This window comes from Mycetomoellerius zeteki, unplaced genomic scaffold (genome assembly GCF_001594055.1).
Source record: "Mycetomoellerius zeteki isolate Tzet28-1 unplaced genomic scaffold, Tzet1.0 scaffold62, whole genome shotgun sequence".
NCBI lineage: Eukaryota > Metazoa > Arthropoda > Insecta > Hymenoptera > Formicidae > Mycetomoellerius > Mycetomoellerius zeteki.
This window is the reverse complement of record NW_017257632.1, coordinates 139,435-146,905: the sequence shown is the minus strand read 5'-3', so window position 1 is coordinate 146,905 and position 7,471 is coordinate 139,435. Positions and strand designations below refer to the sequence as shown.

The window sequence follows — 7,471 nt, the reverse complement described above, 5'->3', positions numbered from 1 at the left end:
AAGAAGTTTATTCTTCGCCTATTCAATCAGAGCAACATTTGAGAAATCGTATCGTAGCTGCAGCGAACAGAATATCGCAAGAACAGTGCCTGGCTGCTACAAGAGCCGTGTTTGACAGATGCAATGCTTGTATTGCTGCAAGAGGTGCACATTTCGAACAAAATCTTCATTAAAAAGTTTATAAATAAAATAATTAAAATAATAAATTAAATATATTTTTTTCTTTTTTCGTGATTTCCTGCGAAACAAAGCAAAAAGGAGCATATGTCTATAGGACTTTTTTTCTTAGTTTTTTACTCCTCTACACGCTCCCGAAGTTTTGCCATTTAATTTGGAAACACCCTGTATATCTAAAATCACGATTGCTTATATAAATATATATGTGAACTTTCATTTCTAGAATGATTTCCTGATAAAAATAAAAAAAACACGGTATTGACTTAACATACAAGTTATATCATCAAGAAAAGGTTGAAATATAAAAATTGACGTTCTTACGGATAATCCTCGATTGCAATTTAAAAAAAAAAGCACTTTAAATGTCAATGACAAAAATTACAGAAAAGACGCTCCTTATACTTGTGTTATATATATATGTTGATTTTATTACACGAAGACCTTTTAAACAAAAATTTTTATTAAATAGTTTCGCTTAGATTGATTTTCTATTTAATTTTAATTCCCCCTCCCCTTAAACTTTTCATTAAATTTCATCAAAAATTCTAAACGTGAGAGCTTGCGTTGAAATTTTATCTAGAAATAGCTTTTGTATTTAGGCTGTCATATATGACATACGCAAATAAAATCCCTCGACAAAGCGAAATCATCGAGTATTCATCCTCTCGTGCTTTTATTCTCTTGCGTCCTCTTCGAATTTTTATTTCACTCCTTTCGTATCTTTTCTTTTCTCTAGAAAAACTGTGGTATCAAAAAATTCAATAAAATTACTGACTGCGTCACCTTTTCTGATATATTTGAATGAATATTTTATTATATGTATACTGTTGTTACCCCAATTTTTTTGTACGGAATAAAATGGTTTATTCTATACTTATTTATTTATTCTATAACAGTAGTACATATTTAATTTACAATTATCTTCGAAATCCGAATGTACAGCCTAAATATTCTAATATGTAAGTGAGTAGAACTTTGTAACAAGCAATTCTAGGTTTTGTCGAAATAATCAGCGTTGACGATTGGTTTGCTAAAGAACTACAAGTAAATGTTAGCTTTGAGGACCATCACCACTTACGAGCTACGATATAATTTTCCCTTTTCCATTCGCAGTTTCTGGTATTATTGTACGTGTTTCTCGTTTATCTTCGAACCGCCAGAAACTCTCTTATTCGTATTCCACCCTTTGGTATGGGTACATATGCCCACGGAATTATTTTGTAGATGATAAAAATTGAAATAAATCGCGGTCGTATGTGTATACACAGCATCGCACTTCGTGGGATTGGCATAAATTCCACACCGTTAAGCTCGTCTGTTTCATTTGCCGACTTGCCCCAACAGAAGACTAATGGATTTCCTTGGATGCCCGTGGGAAAAATGATAAGAGAAAAGAAACGAGTGCACGAAGGTGGAAAAAACATTGCGCATCAGAACGCTTGTTGATTCGTATATATAGGGTAACTCCGGTATATACGCCGCACCTATCAAAAACTTGATTTATTAAGTATTATTTACTATGTTTAAAGTAAACGAACTATATCAGTAAAAACTTTGTACTGTCTACTACCATGAAAAAAATATTAGAAATCCAAATATATATATTTATTTTTTGTATTAAAAAATGAACTTTTTGAAACTCTTCTATTTTTGCCGTATATCTCATAGGAGTGAAATATGCGGCTACTCACAGGAGAAAGGGGTATGTACGCTCATGAAAAATTTACAAATAATATATATAAATAAGACTTAAAATGACACTTAGATCTGACTTAGAATGACACTTTAGACAAATGATAACTTAGAAAATGCGTTTATAAAGTTTTATTAAGGAATAAAAATGATAAATATGTATATGAAGTAATAAATAATAATTACAATCTTCCTACATATATTACAAGTGTTATGACAAGAGGTATACATTTCATGTAATGCGTTTATTGCATTTAGTGCACTGATTTCAATCTGCGCACTTTGTATGCTTTGGGCATAAATCCCGTCCGCTAAAAATGCCGTATATCCCAAACAGGTGGGATATACAAGACAACAAACTAAACAAAGAATACGAAAGCACTTGTATTTTGCTATACAACATGCTTTACTTTATTCCTCTACACGAATGTATTACGAAATAACCAACTAGGTCTTTTACGCCCTACAGTAATCATTTTATGTAGATTATAATTTATGGCGCTACTATTATTACAGTGACAAATCGATTCAACTCACAATAATTTCATTAATATTAACAGTAAGAAGCTGAAATCATAAGACAATACTAATATAACATAAAAGCATGTAACAGAATAGTTGCGGGAAAATTACCCCCACTTCTTCTATTTTTTTCTGACTTCTGCGGCGTAAATCCCAGCGCGGCGTATTTACCGGAGTTACCCTATATTAATGGTGATTCCATCCTTCAACTTTCAGATGACTTAACTCGCTTGACATTAGATGGAATCATTTGTCTTAATGGTATGTTAGCATCGGTCAATTAGCATTTAGTTAATTTTTCGTGGTGATTATCGGTGGCGCCAATCGAGCGTGATAAATGTTTTCGCGTTATACATGTTTGGATATCGTGGAGATTTAATAGAGTGGTGCGCGTGATTAATTACACTGCCTTCATTTAAGTACTGATACCTGGAAGCCCCAAAAGTGATTGATAAATGGTTACTTGGTTAAGTCAAAGGATTTATTACGAGAATGTAATGTTTTGTAATTAGTTACTCTTCCATGACAAAATATCTTAAGTATACCATATAATAGTCTACTAATACTGTAATTTACTGTATTTTTATTATCTAAAAATATTCTGACTTTATCTTATTCCTCATCGATCTTATTTGCATGCCATTGTTTGATCAATAAACTCTTAACCTGCCTGATGAAAATTAATTATCGGTGTAAGTGATCGACAAAGGCAACTTCGAAATAGAAATATTTAATCAGTTTCGGAGTCGAAATCATAATGGCAATCTACATAGATTGCAAATAACAGTTCGAGATATTTTAATGAGGTAAATAATAAAAAAATGAGATTATAATATCCATATGTAACAGATATCACAATTTGAACTTTTGATCCTTAACATTTTGCTTCTAATGATGTGAACATCGTCAGACTTCCTACACAGCTTTTCTATATGCATCGAATGCATTTCACCTTGGAGTCTAATTGTCGCACTCGGCATTATGCATTCAGCAGCTTAAGAACTCGAACCAGCATACGGAAGTTCAGCCTCGCTAGAGAAATACGTGGAGAGATCAGAGAACACTCGCTATTACGAACTCGCGTCGCGTTCCATCTTCGTTAGCGCCGTTCCTTGTCCATCCAATAATTCATACGTCTTTTCAGACACGACGGTACGATGTGGTAATTACGTTCTGAGAGATTAGGCCGTAATGGACGCGCGCGTAGCATCTAGGTAGACCATCTTTCGCGGTTCGTCTTGGACGTGCAAAATTAATCTTCGTCGCGTAATTCAGACGGCGAACACCATATAGTAGACGTAGTCGCTTACAACTATACGAACGTTCGTGCTAGATGGCTGTAAACGACTTGTCGGTCGAGTGATATACGGTATGGCCTACGGCGGAGAGTCGATCCGTCGAAGTATCGCAACGAGTAATTGACTGCGCTCTGCTTGCTTCGATTAATTAACTTTCAGTACTTTGTCGAGAGTTCTCGTTATTCCAATATAGCGGGCATTTAATAGATATCCTTCAGATGTCCAATGTCGGACATCATTATTTTCCCATATTCCAATTTCTGAACTTCCCTTTTTCTTATTTTTTAATCAAAAATGTCACATGCAGTAGAATTTTTTTCTTAACGACGTTATTTAATCCTCGACGTACGTTAATGCATTAAGATTTAAATATAATTTCGGTTTATTCAATTAATTTTTTTACATTTATTTACTTCTCTCTATTCCTTTAAAAACTTAAAGAGATGCAATGCAATATTCACATCTTATACGTTTTTCCCACACTTTCATCTGCTTCGGAATGAAAAGCTAGTAATTTTTATATGTAGCATCGAATGCATTTCACCTTGGAGTCTAATTGTCGCACTCGGCATTATGCATTCAGCAGCTTAAGAACTCGAACCAGCATACGAAAGTTCAGCCTCGGATGCATTTCCTGTTACAATTCGGTTAATTGCTCGTAATGTTTAGTAAATAGGAATATTTATTGATGCTCGTTTTGATGGTTTATTTTACAGTCAATTAACACATTATTGTATTTAAATAATTAATTACTCTGCAACATTGGATATAATTATAAAATTGCCGTACCATTGTTACGGTATTGTATCGTGGTTGTTATTTTAAATTCATTATGAACGGCCCTTTTTAAGGGATATTTATTTAATATAAAATATATGTCGCGCGCGCGTAAAAAGTGATATTGGTTTAGTATTAATCTCTGTATAAATTTGAATAGCACTGTATCAACTTGTTAAATCAAAAAACACCTTGCATTATTTGATATTGTAAAGCAGAAATAATTAAGCTTCTTCCGTTATTGGATAGTTAGTAGTTGATCTGTTCATTTTGTGGTCTATTAAAGCAACGTTATATTTAAGCTGGTAATTAATTTGAGTGTGACACGTGTAATCGCAAAATGTCGCCGTACTTGCAACGGCATGTTGCGCACCATCGAATGTTATTAATTAGAACTCGTGTTACACAATCAATATCAATAATACGTTAATTAATTTATATTACTTCTGAAATTTACGCGTGGCTCGACCGTCGGCATAAGATTGTTAAAGAAAATGCCGATGGTGATAAGAATGATGTAAATAATCTAGAGACAATATGCAAGTATTGAAGTTTTGACTCAACGTAGAAAGATTTTCGCGTGGGCGAAAAAATAAAGAGCGCACGTCATGACTGTTAAATGTCAGTGAAATATTTTCAATGCGCCTCATCGAGCAGTGCCATAAGTTGAGCAAACGTATCGAGCTTACACAAGATTGTAATGGAGTCAACAGTTATGAGGCCACTAAAATATGAAAGCTTTGCTTTAAAATTCTATTATGTGCCACGTGTGCGGTGTGCCTTATGATTATATTCGCAGTAGATTTCCGATGTTATTCGATACCGAAAGAGCACTTGGTTAAAATTTCGAGCGTGATAAATTTATACGTCTGTGAAGTTTATCTTTATATTTATATGAGAAATATGATCTTTTACAAATATAATATATATGGAAGTTTTGAAAAATGTAATACATATATCAAGCTTAAGATCACATTGTTTACTTACAATCAATATGAAAATGTGTTGGCAAACAAGTAATGTCGTAACATCGTATGTGCGATCTCCAAGTTTTCGCGGGAGATTTTATTGCAAAGTTTTCGGAACTTTCTTCCAGAAGTCTTCTTTTATGCTTTTGTTTGGAATAATAATAAGGAATGAAAAGAAGTATCAACGAAATTACGTGCCGTCTTGCGCCTACGTCAGAAAGTTTTTCATAATGACTAGATTTCACGCCACTCGTTGCTTTAATTAATGAGCCACAGATTTCAGTTGGAAACTTTTCTCACAAAATTTCTCGTTTGTTTTACACAACTAATTTTTTATCTATTCTAAGTGGTAGCATTTTTATTTTTTGTTAAAAGAGAAATAATATCACAAATAAGTTGCGCTTTGTAATACTAATACATGAAAAAATTATAACACAAAAACTTGATACTGCTAGAGCTTAAAATGTTTTAATACGATATGATTATATGCGTGGATCTTGTATACTTATTTTTTGTAGCAGGTGCCAAGTTTTTTATGTTAAACATTTTTTCACATGTTACTGAAAAATTATCTTGTATGTAGGAAATACTAGAGCCTCTCTAGTAACGCTGATTATTTTTCGATTTCTTTCTTATATGCACTTATGTAATTACTACAATAATCTCTAAAACTGCGGTAATAATACTCGATAATTACACGCTGCGGATTTATTCCAAAAATACAAATTACGCCAATGTGAAAATTTCCGTGAGGATTCATTTGCATGGAAAGATAATTCATGAAAGATGAATGAGAAAATGGCGTAATGTAATAAGAAAAAAAATCGTACATCTTTGTTCAATTTACATGAGAAATACATGGATGATATTCTTGTAGTTAAATCAATTATTTTAAATTGTATTATTTCAGCTTTCAGCTTCGAAAAGCGCATCATTTTCCGTTTATTGCAGTCTGGCAAAAAAATTATTCTCCGTCAATAAAAATTGCCCAATAAAACCTTTATCGACTCCGTCAAATCGAATATCCACCATCGTATAAAATACGAACAAGTTTTATTCATTATGTCGATTGCGCCTAACAAAACAATTAACGATATCACAATAATTCATCTACGTTGTTGATCATTATATTTTGTGAATGCATTGTATCCTGTTCATATCTGTGCTTTCATATTTTATGTTTAATTACGTAATATGAGAAGTAAACAGATGTTTAATTTCCTAGTTATTATTCAATTGTATTTAGTTTTTCAATAAATAATCATATAAACCGGTATCACGCATTTAAATCAAAATATATATGTAATTTCAATTATTGTCCTCCTTTCACTCGGAATGGATTGTGAAATATATTTTTCCACGTGTTGCCGAGCTCGCGTGAAAGCTTTTCTATATATTGCTTACTTTCGCGACGTACAGTACCCGGTCGTAAATTAATTCGCTGTCAGAACCATTTTAGATCTACGCGAATCGATAATATATGCACAGCCTATATAGAAGAGGTGTTACGTGCGATGAGAGACACGCTCCCATCGGCGCATCAAAATGCACGTCGCAGTTATGGGTCGGGGAATTAGGTGGACCAGTACATAATGCACCGAACCTCGTACTGTACTTATCTGGGTCATCTTCCTAGTTGAAACTGTTCATGTAGTGTAGATATATAATGAATGTTCTCGGAAACCCGTTGAGCATTTAATTGTCTATCGCGGAATGCATATGTGCCATATGTGTAATATGTGCATTGAAGTGACAGTGTGTATAATTACAACAGTAGCTCAAGTCACAAATCCCTTCTGCTTGAAATAATATTTCTATGTATTAAAAAAATACTATATTTAATAGTTTAACAATATAAATATATTAAATCATTAAATATATGTATATGTATTCGAATTATTACATTTACATACACTACAACTTAAAAGTTTCCGCATTTATGGAAATTTCGTAATGTAAAAAATAAATAAGAATTAAAATATATAAAAATAAATAAAAAATAAAATATGAATGTAGTTTTCACGCACGCACGCACGC

General features: G+C 32.9%; 1 protein-coding gene across 1 annotated transcript in view; it reads left to right on the top strand.

Annotated features, from left to right (window-relative positions):
• LOC108728503 (peptidyl-prolyl cis-trans isomerase CYP95) overlaps positions 1-7,471 on the top strand; it is a 37,503-nt gene that overhangs the window by 9,601 nt on the left and 20,431 nt on the right. The gene's annotated exons all lie outside the window — the stretch shown is intronic.